The sequence below is a fragment of the Phyllobates terribilis genome, unplaced genomic scaffold (genome assembly GCF_046119375.1).
Source record: "Phyllobates terribilis strain yellow unplaced genomic scaffold, ASM4611937v1 Scaffold_5__5_contigs__length_657084704, whole genome shotgun sequence".
NCBI lineage: Eukaryota > Metazoa > Chordata > Amphibia > Anura > Dendrobatidae > Phyllobates > Phyllobates terribilis.
In genome coordinates this window covers 533,528,447-533,543,987 of record NW_027362765.1, presented here as the reverse complement: position 1 = coordinate 533,543,987, position 15,541 = coordinate 533,528,447, and positions in this window count along the sequence as shown.

The window sequence follows — 15,541 nt, the reverse complement described above, 5'->3', positions numbered from 1 at the left end:
CTTGTGGAGTTTAGTATAGATGGCCTAATAGAAACAGTACTGCACACTGCTACAAGGCCCAAATTATTTTCCAGCCAAGATACAGATAAACATGATTAGTAATTTTAAATCTGGTGGAGTTTAGTATAGATGGCCTAATAGAATCAGTACTGCACACTGCTACAAGGCCCAAATTATTTTCCAGCCAAGATACAGATAAACATGATTACTAATTTGAAAGCTTAAAACGGTTGGTAGGGTGATTTTAACCAATCATCAAGCTTTTACTCTCCCCAGGATGACACAGGGGTAGAAAAGTCGTTTCGGATCCATGATTTGTTCATCTTTATGAACGTGAGTCTGTCTACATTATCAGTGGAGAGCCGCGTGCGCTTATCTGTCAGCACACCACCAGCAGCGCTGAACACACGTTCAGACAGAACGCTGGCTGCGGGGCATGACAAGATCTCCAAGGCGTAAGTGGCTAGCTCCGGCCATTTATCCAGATTGGAAGCCCAAAAAGAGCAAGGGTCCAGTGACACAGTCGTGGCTTCAATGTTTACTTGGAGATACTCCTGTACCATCGTCTCTAGGCGTTGACTATGTGTCAGACTTCTTGTCTCCTGTGGCCTTGCAAAGGATGGGCTAAAAAAGTGGTGAAATGATTCCGCAAAATTGATGTTACCAGCAGATACTGTGGTTCTGTTACGGTTTGAGTGCTGAACACTTGACGGTCCCACGGTTGGCAAGTTGGAACTGTGAGATTCACTACGTGCACCACTGGTATTTTGTGGAAAAGCACATGTAAGATTCTGCAACAGTCTCTGCTGATACTCCTGCATGCGTGCATCCCTTTCTATGGCAGGAATAATTTCTGCAAATTTACTTTTGTACCGGGGATCTAACAGTGTGGCAACCCAGTAGTCAGGATTATTTCTAATTCTCACAATTCGAGGGTCATGTTGCAGGTAGTGCAGCAAGAAGGCACTCATGTGTGTTGCGCATCCAGGAGCACCAAGTCCCTGTTGTGTTGGTGGCGAGGTAACAATCATGCTTCCTTCCTCTGTCCTCTCCCCCCAACCTCGCACAACAGAAATGTGATCAAGGTCTCCCTCATCTGATGAGTCTTCCATCAGTTCGTCCTCCACTTCTTCCTGGGCTCCTGCACCTTCCTCACTAGTTTGGCTGCTACCATGCGCCCTGGTAAAACCATCTCCCCCACCCTCACATGCCTGCCGCCTTGGTGCTGCCGACCGTCTGGACCTTGCAGATGTTAGCCCTTCCGCATACAACTCCTCCTCCTCTACTTCCTCCACCTCCTCTTGTGCCACCACCTGACTCCGAATTCTGTTTAACATGTGCTTCAGCATGTAAATCACCGGAATAGTCATGCTGATAATGGCATCGTCAGCACTAAACATCTTCGTCGCCATTTCAAAACTGTGCAGAAGGGTGCATAGGTCCCTGATCTGAGACCACTCCTCCAGCGTGATTTGCCCCACCTCTGAATCTCGTTGGCCCAGGCTATACGTCAGAACGTATTGCACCAGGGCTTGTCGGTGCTGCCACAGTCGCTGCAACATGTGCAGAGTTGAATTCCACCGGGTAGGCACATCGCATTTTAGCCGGTGAAGTGGCAGGCCCAACGACTTCTGTAGAGATGTAAGTCGCTGAGCTGCGGGATGCGAACGGCGGAAGTGAGCACACAGCGACCGTGCCCTCTGCAGAAGGCCATCTAGTCTGGGATAGTGGGCTAAAAATTGCTGGACAACCACGTTCAACACGTGAGCCATACAAGGCACGTGTGTGACATTGCCCCGGCGAAGGGCCGCACCCAGGTTTGCAGCATTGTCGCACACGGCCTTCCCTGGTTTCAGGTCCAGTGGAGACAACCATTCATGAAATTGGTTCTCCAGAGCTGACCACAACTCCTCAGCTGTGTGACTCACATTTCCCAGACATTTCAATGTAAAAACCGCCTGATGACGTTGAGCCCTACTGCCAGCATAGTAAGGAGGTGTGCAGGATCCCTTCTGCGCAGTTAGAAAGCTTGTGGCATGACCAGACAGGCTTTGGGTGCAGGTGGAAGACCGAGAGGAGGTTGAGGAGGCAGAAGCAGTGGAGGAACTTTGACATAAAGAGGATTGACGCACAACTCGTGGGGACGGCAAGACTTGGACAGCAGTCCCTTGTCCTGCTGTCACCATAGTTACCCAGTGCCCAGTCAGCGACATGTAACGCCCCTGTCCATGCCTACTCGTCCAAGTGTCTGTGGTGAAATGCACCCTGTCACACACAGAGTTTCTCAAAGAAGCGGTGATGTTGTGTGCGACATGCTGGTGGAGCGCAGGCACACCTTTCTTTGAGAAGTAGTGCCGACTGGGCATCTGGTACTGGGGCACTGCGACGGACATAAGGTCTCGAAAATCCTCTGTGTCCACCAGGCGGAAAGGCAGCATTTCTGTAGCCAAGAGCTTGCATATGGTGAAATTCAACCTCTTAGCTTTCTCATGGCTAGGAGGAAATGGTCTTTTACTTGTCCACATCTGAGGGACCGAGGGCTGGCTATTGTGCTTAGACGGGGTTGATAAGGGTGTCCCCGGCAAACTGCCGGTCTGTGAGGAAGATGCAGGCGGACATGTTAGGTTGCCTTCATCCAAAGGTGGTGCTATCGATGTCGGACAGCGCTCAACACCAGCTGGTGTTCCCACCTCCAAAGAAAATGATGACCTGCCAATCACGCTGGCTGTTGCGGGTAAAGAGGTGGCAGGTCTGCGCCCCAAAACAGGTGTGACTGCTGTCCCCCCAGTCACAGAGGATGAAGAGGCCGCGGATGCACAAGATATGGCAGACGGTGGTTGGCCCGGCCGGCTAGGCCGCATTGTAGCACACTGAGCTTCCCACTGCAACTTATGCTTCATGTCCATGTGCCGGTTCATGCATGAAGTACTCAAACTCTGTATTTTTTGGCCTCTACTTATCTTTTGCTGACAAATGTTACAGATAACACGAGTTGGGTCATCTTTATCGATCTGAAAAAATGCCCAGGCTATGCAAGGCTTAGCACCCATGCGACCTGAAGAGCCACCACGACTTGTGGTGAGAGGCAGAGTTGTGTTTGAGGATGCAGTTGTTGACGTGCTTCCAGTACTACGTCTCTGTCCAGGAAGGCGCAACCTGACCTCGTCGTCACTAGCATCTTCCTCCACCTCCTCTGCTGACCTCATCTCTTGGCTGACTGTGGGTTGACAGTAAGTGGGATCTCCAACCTCATCATCATCACCCTGTGTGTTATCACACCCGTCGTCCTCAGAGCCAACCTGTTCCTGCCCTGACAAAAAACTAAAGTTGTCGCTCCAATCAGGTATTTGAGTCTTATCATCGTCTTCCTCATTGTCTCCACCAACAGGAGTTACAGTTTGGGAATGAGGGTCTACATTATGGTCAGAACCTTCTGCGTCTGGTCCTGGATCCGACTCATAAAGATTCTGGGCATCAGTGCAGATCATTTCCTCGTCTGGATTCACAGAAGCGCTGGAGTGGACCTCTGATTCCCAGGCTATAGTATGAGTAAACAGCTCTGCAGACTCAACCATCTGTTCTACCTCATACCCAGACGGGCAGCTGGAGATTTGGGAGCTGTGAGGAAGCAAGTGCGATTTGGGTGACACCTTTGAGGACTGGAGTATTTGTGATGTTGAAGTTGATGTGGAGGAGAGCCCACTTAAAGGAGCACTTGATATCCGTTGAAGCACCTGCTGTTTTTGTGCCTCATCTGGAATTTGTAGCGATTGGCGTGGCCGTAAGAAAGGGATCTTATCACATTGTCCGCTAAAAGAAGTAGACATTTTAGTTTGGCTGGAAGATGGTCTTTCTTCTGCAGATGTTACTGTTGCTTTAACACCTACCCCACGGACACAACCTTTTTTCCCCTTCCCAACACGCCTATTCCCCTTTCCACCAGCAGCAGGCCTTTTTCCACTCATTTTGGTGGTTAACTAATTCACAACTCTGGAGTTGTTTACACAAAAAAACAATGGATGGTAACCGAGCAGAGCTGAGTGGCCAAACTGTGGTATTAGGCCAAAACTATTGGCTGGGTTAGATGCAGAAAAAAATTATATTCAGTTTGCAACCTGATGGAGGTCAGTATAGATGGATTAATAGAACAAGACCCACACACAGCTAGAAGCCCAATATTGTTTCAGAGCTAGATGCAGAAAAAAATTATATTCAGTTTGCAACCTGATGGAGGTCAGTATAGATGGATTAATAGAACAAGACCCACACACAGCTAGAAGCCCAATATTTTTTCAGAGCTAGATGCAGAAAAAAATTATATTCAGTTTGCAACCTGATGGAGGTCAGTATAGATGGATTAATAGAACAAGACCCACACACAGCTAGAAGCCCAATATTTTTTCAGAGCTAGATGCAGAAAAAAATTATATTCAGTTTGCAACCTGATGGAGGTCAGTATAGATGGATTAATAGAACAAGACCCACACACAGCTAGAAGCCCAATATTTTTTCAGAGCTAGATGCAGAAAAAAATTAGATTCAGTTTGCAACCTGATGGAGGTCAGTATAGATGGACTAATACAACAAGTCCCACACACAGCTAGAAGCCCAATATTTTTTCAGAGGTAGATGCAGAAAAAAATATATTCAGTTTGCAACCTGATGGAGGTCAGTATAGGTGGACTAATAGAACAAGTCCCACACACTGCTAGAAGGCCAAATATTTTTTCAGAGCTAGATGCAGAAAAAAATTATATTCAGTTTGAAACCTGATGGAGGTCAGTATAGATGGATTAATAGAACAAGACCCACACACAGCTAGAAGCCCAATATTGTTTCAGAGCTAGATGCAGAAAAAAATTATATTCAGTTTGCAACCTGATGGAGGTCAGTATAGATGGATTAATAGAACAAGACCCACACACAGCTAGAAGCCCAATATTTTTTCAGAGCTAGATGCAGAAAAAAGTTATATTCAGTTTGCAACCTGATGGAGGTCAGTATAGATGGATTAATAGAACAAGACCCACACACAGCTAGAAGCCCAATATTTTTTCAGAGCTAGATGCAGAAAAAAATTATATTCAGTTTGCAACCTGATGGAGGTCAGTATAGATGGATTAATAGAACAAGACCCACACACAGCTAGAAGCCCAATATTTTTTCAGAGCTAGATGCAGAAAAAAATTAGATTCAGTTTGCAACCTGATGGAGGTCAGTATAGATGGACTAATACAACAAGTCCCACACACAGCTAGAAGCCCAATATTTTTTCAGAGGTAGATGCAGAAAAAAATATATTCAGTTTGCAACCTGATGGAGGTCAGTATAGGTGGACTAATAGAACAAGTCCCACACACTGCTAGAAGGCCAAATATTTTTTCAGAGCTTGATGCAGAAAAAAATTATATTCAGTTTGCAACCTGATGGAGGTCAGTATAGATGGATTAATAGAACAAGACCCACACACAGCTAGAAGCCCAATATTTTTTCAGAGCTAGATGCAGAAAAAAATTAGATTCAGTTTGCAACCTGATGGAGGTCAGTATAGATGGATTAATAGAACAAGACCCACACACAGCTAGAAGCCCAATATTTTTTCAGAGCTAGATGCAGAAAAAAATTATATTCAGTTTGCAACCTGATGGAGGTCAGTATAGATGGACTAATACAACAAATCCCACACACAGCTAGAAGCCCAATATTTTTTCAGAGGTAGATGCAGAAAAAAATATATTCAGTTTGCAACCTGATGGAGGTCAGTATAGGTGGACTAATAGAACAAGTCCCACACACTGCTAGAAGGCCAAATATTTTTTCAGAGCTAGATGCAGAAAAAAATTATATTCAGTTTGCAACCTGATGGAGGTCAGTATAGATGGATTAATAGAACAAGACCCACACACAGCTAGAAGCCCAATATTTTTTCAGAGCTAGATGCAGAAAAAAATTAGATTCAGTTTGCAACCTGATGGAGGTCAGTATAGATGGATTAATAGAACAAGACCCACACACAGCTAGAAGCCCAATATTTTTTCAGAGCTAGATGCAGAAAAAAATTAGATTCAGTTTGCAACCTGATGGAGGTCAGTATAGATGGACTAATAGAATGATGCTATGCCCAAAAGATTTTACTTCACTAGGTGCAGTAAAAAAATTGGTATTCTATACACAGGTGGTATATCTTGCAACACAGATAGGCTACTCCACTGACTAACACACTCTGCAATAGGCCAAAAAGGATTAGCTTTGCTAGATTCAGCCAAATGCTGTGAAAAAAACTTGCACAGCACTGGCACAGACCTGCCTGGCAAAAACTGATAGGAACTGATGTAACCTAGTCCTGAAAAGGACTCCAATTACAATTAGTCTTTACTCCCACAACCTATCTATTTAAGAGCACAGACCTGCCTGATAAAAGTCGTAGGAAATGCTGTAACCTAGTCCTTAAAAGGACTGCAATCACAACTATTCCCTACTCCCAAGCTATCTGTATATTTGTGCGAAAATTGGCTTGAAATTAACAAGGTATAGCGCACACAGCAACAGCGGTGCCGTCTAACACGCAGCTGCAGCAGTGAGAAAATGGTGGCGACGGGGAAAATGGCTTGGTCTTATAGGGCAAGGACATGTGACATACACTGCCAATGACACATGCCCTTGCTTGTGTGAAAAAAAGCACTTCGCTCCGTGTGTGCGCTGCTGATAGGCTGACAGATTGCACCTCCCCACTGTAAATGCGGGAAAGAGAAAAAAAAATGGAGATCTTCATTGTTCCTGCAGCGATCCATCCCCTGCCCCTCCCCCCACCCCGCTGTACACTCAAACTGCGTATTAACATTAATTTTCATCATTACTGAGAAAAAATCCAGTTATGATTTTGGTGCACGAACAGTTATCGAACATAACCTCGAACAGCCGAATTTTTCTCAAATTGTTCGTGTTCGCCGAACGGCTCGAACACCGCCCAAAACAGCTCGAATTTGAGATTGGCGAACAGTTCGAGTAGAACAACGCTCATCTCTATTTATGACCCTGGATGATCAGTGGGTGGTCTAGCTGTTGATATGCCCGTATGATGTCTGCTTTATCATTGTAATCCAGGAATTTCATGATGACCTAATGTGGTCTGGATGCATCCCGGTTTGTGGAGGTAGAAGGTGAAGGGCCAATCCTGTTCACCCTCTCTACCTTTTTACCCTCTGGTAGCTTTAGAGCTCTCGGAATGTCGTTTTTGCATAGTGACTTCAGGATGGTCTGAGTGTATGACTCCGGTAGCCCCACTAGACGTAGATTGCTTCTACGGGTACGGTTTTCTAAGTCATCTATACGGTCCCTCAAAATCCGGTTAATGCGGGCGATGTCTGTCATACTGCTGTGGTCATCTTTTAAGTAGTCCTCTATAGTTGAAATGCATGCTTCCAACTCAGTCAATTGTTCGGCTTGTTCATCCTGCCCATCCTGTAGATCTTTTAAAGGCAGAGTTAAGAGTAGATTGGATTATAGCTTTAATTTCCGGTAGTAATTTAACCGTGACCTCAGCTGCTAGATCGGAAGGATTCACTTGTGTCTCCCCCTTTTTTGACATAGAGGAACAGGGTAATTTAAGGTTAAGGTTAAGGTCTGACTAATTCCTCCCTTCTGTTTGGGAGAGTTGCTAATCTTGATCAAGAATAGGAGTCATCTTTAGTGTTGAGCCACCCCCGTAGTGTTCGAGTTCGGTTCGTCGAACACCCGTGTGTTCGCCGAACTGTTCGTCGAACTATTCGTCGAACACCTTCGAACACCATTAAAACCAATGGCAGGCAAACAAAAACACATAGAAACACATAGAAAACACCTTCAAAGGTGTCCAAAAGCTGACAAACTGCTCAGAAGACACAACTAACACATGGAAAAGTGACAAGTACATATAGTCATGCGAAAAGAAAAGAGGTGGAGGAGTAAAAGGAGAAGCTGACACGGCCAGTCTGTTCCTGCCTGTGCCACCTCTGTGTCGCCGGGTTTGTGCCAGAGCCGCGGTGGACCCTGACGGCCAGCCCCCCTATCCCAATACTGGTGCCTGTCCGCCGGTGGGTCGAGGCCCCCCACGGTGGGGGGGGGAGTAACATCTGCAGAAGAAAGACCATCTTCCAGCCAAACTAAGATGTCGACTTCTTTTCGTGGACAATGTGATACGATCCCATTCTTACGGACACGCCCATCGCTACAAATTCTAGATGAGGCACAAAAACAGCAGGTGCTTCAACGGATATCAAGTGCTCCTTCAAGTGGGCTCTCCATCACCTCAATTTCAACATCGCAAATACTCCAGTCCTCAGAGGTGTCACCCCAATCGCACTTGCTTCCTCACAGCTCCCAAGTCTCCAGCTGCCCGTCTGAGTATGGGGTAACACAGATGGCTGAGTCTGCCCAGCTGTTTACTCATACTATAGCCTGGGAAACGGAGGTCTGCTCCAGAGCTTCTGTTAATCCAGATGAGGAAATGATCTGATCCGATGCCCAGAATCTTTATAAGTTGGATCCAGGACCAGATGAAGAAGGTTCTGAGCATAATGTAGACCCTTGTTCCCAAACTGTAACTCCTGTTGGTGGAGACAATGATGAAGACGATGATGAGACTCAAATACCTGATTGGAGCGACAACTTGACTTTTCGGTCAGGGCAGGAAGAGGTTGGCTCTGAGGGCGACGGGTGTGATAACACACAGGGTGATGATGACGAGGTTGGAGATCCCACTTACTGTCAACCCACAGTCAGACAGTCGATGAGGTCAGCAGAGGAGGTGGAGGAGGATGTGACTAGCCCTGGGGATGGGGATGACTCGGTACCCGGGCATTTGCCTGGCCTTGGGGATGTCGCGGTGGTCGGCTCCCTGGCCCGTACCCTGGGGTCTCTCTTTAAAAGGGTGGATAATTGTTAATTTTATAAGAGTTCATGACGCCACCTGTGGTATCTGGTGACAAGCACCAGCGCTGCAGCAGTCCACTGAGGCCGGTGATAAGGCAGCTCGATGGTATAGCTCCCCACAGGTGGAGCTAGGTCTCAGGGCAGCGTATGCAGGGGGAATGCAGGACAGGCGAGACCCAGCTGGGTCAGAGCAAGAACGGGAATGGACACGGTAGTCACTTCAGTACCTTTTACTGGTGGAAATTCAGGCACATCCCGGAGCACTGTAGGGTGAAGGGTGCATATCAGGATCCTCCCCAATGAGCGGGTGTAGGGCCTCCTGTTTCTTGCCTCTGCGTAGTTAGTTTCTGACCTGCCTGGAGCTAGGCCTAACTTTGTCTCTGTCCTGCGCTGGCTGACCTTGTGGTAGGGCCTTCTCTTGGAGTTCACGCTCCCAGTATGCGGGGCCTAAGCGTCTCCTGGCTCTGTTACATATCAGCACCTTAGCGATCCTGGGACTTGTAGTTCTCCAGGGATTCCGGTTATGCCTTACTGGGTCATAGAGATACCGGTAAGCTCGGATCCTGTGTCCGGTAAATGCTTCGGGGTGAGCTGGTTAAGCTCCTCTGCCCCTTATGTACTAACTCGCCACTCGCCTTCGGCCTACTCGGGCCCTCACTAGGCTATACACACTAACGGCAGCTTGCCGCGCTTCACTGATCTTACGGCACCGGCACACCTTAAGCTCTATCTGGGCTCCCTGAATCTAGCAAGCAGGAGCCTCGTGCTCCACTGCTGAACTATTAACTGCGTTCTCTAGACTAGACTGAGCTCCACTGCAGACTGACCTCTCTTAGACTTCTCTACTGCAGGAACTCTTCAGAGGAACTGAACTGCCTAGCTCCACCTTCCCTTTTTATATCCCTAACGGGCTCCCTCTGCTGGTCTGAGGTGGAAGGTGGAGATGTGTGAATGTTTATGGGGGCCTCTTGTGGAGGATTCCATCAATGCACTCTTCTAGGATATGTGATACCAAGCGCAGCGGGGCATCACAGATGCTATTGACGACGAGGTTAGGTTGCGCCTTCCTGAACAGAGACGGAGTACTGGAAGCACGTCAACAACTGCATCCTCAACCACAACTCTGCCTCTGACCACAAGTCGTAGTGGCTCTTCAGGTCACATGGGCTCTAAGCCTTGCATAGCCTGGGCATTTATTCAGATCGATAAGGATGACCCAACTCGTGTTATCTGTAATATTTGTCAGCAAAAGCTAAGTAGAGGCCAAAAAATACATAGTTTGAGTACTTCATGCATGTACCGTCACATGGATATGAAGCATAAGTTGCAGTGGGAAGCTCACTGTGCTACAATGCGGCCTATCCGGCTGGGCCAACCACCGTCTGCCCCATCTTGTGCATCCGCAGCCTCTTCATCCTCTGTGACTGGGGGGACAGCAGTCACACATGTTTTTGGACGCAGACCTGCCACCTCTTTACCCGCAACAGCCAGTGTGATTGGCAGGTCGTCAGTTCATTGGGAAGTGGAAACACCTGCTAGTGTTGAGCGCTCTCCGACATCGAGAGCACCACCTTTGGATCAAGGCAACCTAACATGTCCGCCTGCATCTTCCTCACAGACCGGCAGTTGCCGGGGACACCCTACTCAACACCGTCTAAGCACAACAGCCAGCCCTCGGTCCCTCAGATGTGGAAAAGTAAAAGACCATTTCCTCCTAGCCATGAGAAAGCTAAGAGGTTGAATTTCACCGTCTGCAAGCTGTTGGCTACAGAAATGCTGCCTTTCCACCTGGAGGACACAGAGGATTTTCAAGACCTTATGTCCGTCACAGTGCCCCAGTACCAGATGCCCAGTCGGCACTACTTCTCAAAGAAAGGTGTGCCTGCGCTCCACTAGCATGTCGCACACAACATCACCGCTTCTTTGAGAAACTCTGTGTGTGACAGGGTGCACTTCACCACAGACACTTGGACGAGAAGGCATGGACAGGGGCGTTACATGTCGCTGACTGGGAACTGGGTAACTATGGTGACAGCAGGACAAGGGGCTGCTGTCCAAGTCTTACCGTCCCCACGAGTTGTGTGTTAATCCTCTTTATCTCGAACTTCCTCCACTGCTTCTGCCTCCTCAACCTCCTCTCGGTCCTCCACCTGCACCCAAAACCTGTCTGATAATGCCACCTGCTTTCTAACTGCGCAGAAGGAATCCTGCACACCTCCTTACTATGCTGGCAGCAGGGCTCAACGCATCAGTGTTTACTTTGAAATGTCTGGGAAATGTGAGTCACACAGCTGAGGAGTTTTGGTCAGCTCTGGAGACCCAGTTTCATGAAAGGTTGTCTCCACTGGACCTGCAACCAGGGAAGGCCATGTGCGACAATGCTGCAAACCTGGGTGCGGCACTTCGCCGGGGCAATGTCACACACGTGCCTTGTATGGCTCACGTGTTGAACCTGGTTGTCCAGCAATTTTTAGCCCACTATCCCGGACTAGATGGCCTTCTGCAGAGTGCACGGTCGCTGTGTGCTCACTTCCGCCGTTCGCATCCTGCAGTTCAACGACTTACATCTCTAGAGAAGTCGTTGGGCCTGCCAGTTCACCGGCTGAAATGCGATGTGCCGACACGGTGGAATTCAACTCTGCACATGTTGCAGCGACTGTGGCAGCACCGACAAGCCCTGGTGCAATACGTTCTGACGTATAGCCTGGGCCAACGAGATCCAGAGGTGGGGCAAATCACGCTGGAGGAGTGGTCTCAGATCAGGGACCTATGCACCCTTCTGCACAGTCTTGAAATGGCGACGATGATGTTTAGTGCTGACGATGCCATTATCAGCATGACTATTCCGGTGATTTACATGCTGGAGCACATGTTAAACAGAATTCGGAGTCAGTTGGTGGGACAAGAGGAGCTGGAGGAAGTAGAGGAGGAGTCGTATGCGGAAGGGATAACATCTCCAAGGTCCAGACGGTTGGCAGCACCAAGGCGGCAGGCATGGGAGGGTGGGGGAGAGGGATTAACCAGGGCGCATGGTAGCAGCCAAACTGTTGAGGAAGGTGCAGGAGCCGAGGAAGAAGTGGAGGACGAACTGGCAATGGGCATGGAAGACTCATCAGATGAGGGAGACCTTGATCACATTTCTGTTGTGCGAGGTTGGAGGGAGAGGGCAGAGGAAGGAAGCATGATTCTTACCTCGCTACCAACACAACAAGGACTTGGTCCTTCTGGATGCGCAAGACACATGAGTGCCTTCTTGCTGCACTACCTGCAACATGACCCCCAGATTGTCAGAATTCGAAGTAATCCCGACTACTGGGTTGCCACACTCATAGATCCCCGGTACAAAAGTATATTTGCCGAAATAATTCCTGCCATAAAAAGGTATTGACGAATGCAGGAGTATCTGTTGCAGAATCTTACATGTGCTTTTCCACAAAACACCAGTGGTGCACGTAGTGAATCTCACAGTTCTAACTTGCCAACGGTGGGACTGTCGAGTCTTCATCACTCAAACAGTAACAGTAACACAGTATCTGCTGGTAACAGCAATTTTGTGGAATCGTTTCACCACTTTTTTAGACCATCCTTTGCAAGGCCACAGGAGACAAGAAGTCTGACACATAGTCAATGCCTAGAGAGGATGGTACAGGAGAATCTCCAAGTGAACATCGAAGCCATGACTGTGTCACTGGACCCTTGCTCATTTTGGTATTCCAATCTTGAAAAATCGCCGGAGCTCGCCACTCACGCCTTGGAGATCTTGTCATGCCATGCAGCCAGCGTTCTCTCTGAACGTGTGTTCAGCGCTGCTGGTGGTGTGCTGACAGATAAGCGCTGAGAATGTAGACAGACTCACGTTCATAAAGATGATCAAATCATGGATTCGCAAGGACATTTCTACCCCTGTGTCATCCTTGGGAGACTAAAAACTTGGGGATTTGGTAAAATCACCTCACCAACCGTTTTAAGCAACAGTGGGGCAATTGATGCCACTTAACCCTAGAACGCATGACCATAAAAATCTACACTTTCACATACCTGGGGCCCTTTAGGCCCGTGTGCAAATAACATGGAATAACTCAAACTCAAATAACAAACAACTATATACATGAAGAATACCTAGAGTTTCAAAATTCTAACTAAAGCAATCTTGCAGAAAATAGAAAACAATTAACTGGGCGGGCCTGCAAGGCCACAGGTATGCGTTCTAGGGTTAAGTGGTGTATGTGCCACAATTTTGGGAGTCCCCTTGCTGTGTCTTACGTGACGTTGGCATCGTCAATTCCAGGTGGGTTGGGTCGCACCCCCCCCTTTTAACTGTAAGAAACTACATACGCTATGGCTTGGGGTAACACAGATGGTTGAGTCTGAAGAGCTGTTTACTCAGAGGTCTGCTCCAAATCTTCAGTGTCTGCTAGTCAGCGTAGAATTTTTAACTGCATCTAGCCTAGGCAATACTTTGGGCGTAGTAGCCCAGCTGCGAAGCAAGCTGCACCGCCTGTGTATCTAATAAGAATTTTTAAATTAATCTAGCCTAGGCAGACTGTGGGGACCCCCAACCAAACCCAGATGCTCAGCCCCCCTACCGCCCCCCTTTCATGGACAACCCAATAATGTAACTCTTACAACTGGATGGGTGAGGATCGGTCACAGCTTTATTAACTCTTTATACTCATTCCATTAGAAAGGCATTTTATTTCTAAAATAATTCAGCTTGTTGCAGCATGCCCTGGGTCCCCACTCCGGCAAGTTGGCCAACAAGTGTAACTCTCCAACATGTCCTTTCTATTTCCAGGCCACGGAGGATCCAGCGTACTCGTATGCAGGACTCTGACCCCCACCCATCACTCTTAATGCTTGTTCCACTCCGTCCTGGAGTCCTGACAGGAATATGTCCAGTCCAATATCTATTAAGTGAACACCGTCGGGCCGTATGAGGCCTGCTTTATCTCCTTCCAGTTGTCGGTGTCGTATCACTACACCGCCTCTGTCTCTTCTAAATTTTGCCATCCGAATATTTATTACCCGCCTTGTCCATTCGATGGCCGTGATGTCTCGCGCACCTTGCCATACCGCTATCGGCACAATCTCTGACCATACTATAGCTAATTTTGTGAAAAATTCTCTGAAGCGCTCAGTGTCTAGTTTCATTATTGCCATTAGTTATGTGCTCTTGTGATGACCTAGGTTGTTTCCCCCGGCCTGTATAACTAAGATGACCGGACCTCTTGCCTCTCTCCCTACCTTGATTACCTCCATTAGTACCTGTGGCCATAGCAGGCCTCTAATACCTCTCCAGTTGAAATATGTGTTATGAAACTCTAATTTCCTCCCGCCTGGGCGGACTTTCGCCCTTTTTTGTGCCCAATATATATACGAGTGGCCTATCACTCACACTGTTGGCTTAGCGTCACCTGTAAAAGAAACAAACCACGTTAGGATAACAAGTCCGGTCTTATGTATCTCGCCAAACACGTGGATCGCCATCTCCCTATCCTCTGAACTTCCGTTTCTGACAGTCCTGCTCTTGCTGCTTCCGTGGCCGCACCTATGCGGAATGAGTGTGTCCCGTAATCTTTGGGGTGGTTCCCTGCCGATGTTATGCATTTATTAAATATAGCTTGGAACAGGTATCTTGATAATGGCGTTCCATCAATGTGTGATACGAAGAAATTACTTTGTGATCTGATGGTTAGATATGTTTTTACTATTGTTACCCGACTCAGTGTACCGTTTGTGGGTTGTAGAAGTACCCAAGTACCCCTGCCCGCTGGAACCGTTTTCGATTGGTGTATGCGTACACGTATTGCATTATTGGCTATGACTACTTCCTGGTGTAATAAGCGTCCACTGGTGGTAATTTTGGATTGAGGGACTAATTCGCTTATACATAGCGCCCCGAAGAAGGCGATCACAAATGCAGTAGACATTAGTGTTGCTTCAAATTGTGAGTGTCATGTTAATGGTGTTAGGGATAAGATGTGAGAAATCAGTTTTAGTGACACGGGACGGGACGTCTACATTCCTGACTTGGCTGACCCCTTTTCCACCCTTTTATGGATTGTCTGATGATGAATCTTTGTCACATCTCCCCAATTCAGTAGTTGGAAGTGAAATGCTACTCCGGTCAGACACCGCTGCGCTGACGCCCCTGATATGCCCCTCATCATTAGCTGGTGGAGAAATTCTATGGTGACTTGTGATCTGGCTTGTTCACATTGGTCAACCCGTCTGCCTGCTACTAGTCGTGTCCACTCTTCCCATGCCTTACCGTATGCTTGCCACGTTGACGGGGCAACTGACGCTCTGATTAATGGCATCAACTATTCGCCACTAGATCCCATAGGGAGGGTGGGCAACTGTTGCCCGATGGGTGGGCGTTGTGGAAGAGCTCTGTGAAAATCTGCCAATTGAATTGTTATAAAGCATTAGCAGCAGCTTTATACCCCTCAGCATAGTGGCTAGCGCGGACCCATACATTGTGTTTTAGGCACAGGAATACTAGCCTGCGTAGTAGGCCTAGCACTGGAAGAGACAATGATGCCATCTTATTAATGCAGTGCGCTAGGCTGATGTTTTGTGTTATGAAGCGTATATTTTTGTTAGCCAGGCGCGCGCCCCATATTTCTAT